Source organism: Rhea americana, unplaced genomic scaffold (genome assembly GCF_003343005.1).
Source record: "Rhea americana isolate MKP2758 unplaced genomic scaffold, rheAme1 scaffold_291, whole genome shotgun sequence".
In the NCBI taxonomy this organism is placed as follows: domain Eukaryota; kingdom Metazoa; phylum Chordata; class Aves; order Rheiformes; family Rheidae; genus Rhea; species Rhea americana.
The window spans coordinates 435817-436211 of NW_028186414.1; positions in this window are offsets into that span (position 1 = coordinate 435817).

Sequence of the window (395 nt, forward strand, 5' to 3'; positions counted from 1 at the left end):
GGCGGCGGCGGGGGTTTGCCCCTCTGAGGGCTGCGGCTGTGCGTGTATACATGGAGCACCCGGCGGCTTAGCTGCTCTACAGAGATTTGCCTGGTGCATCTTAGAAAAGAAAGGCGGGAGGGAAAGGGCCTGTAGTCAGGCGAGGTTTCCGGCGTTTTGAAATGGCAGTTTGCGTTGGGATGGTGGTGGGGCGAGGGATTTCGGCAAAGCTCTTGCCTCAAGGTATTGATTCACCAGCCGGTCTTGATAACAGAAGTGTTAAATACTTTAATCAGCAGGCTGAAATGTTATTAGCTGTTGCGTGGGAACAGCTCAGAGTCCCCAGTGCGTTTGGCCGCCACCGTCCTGTGAGGTCAGAATGTACTGTTTTAAGGGAATTAAGGGGCAGAAAGAGR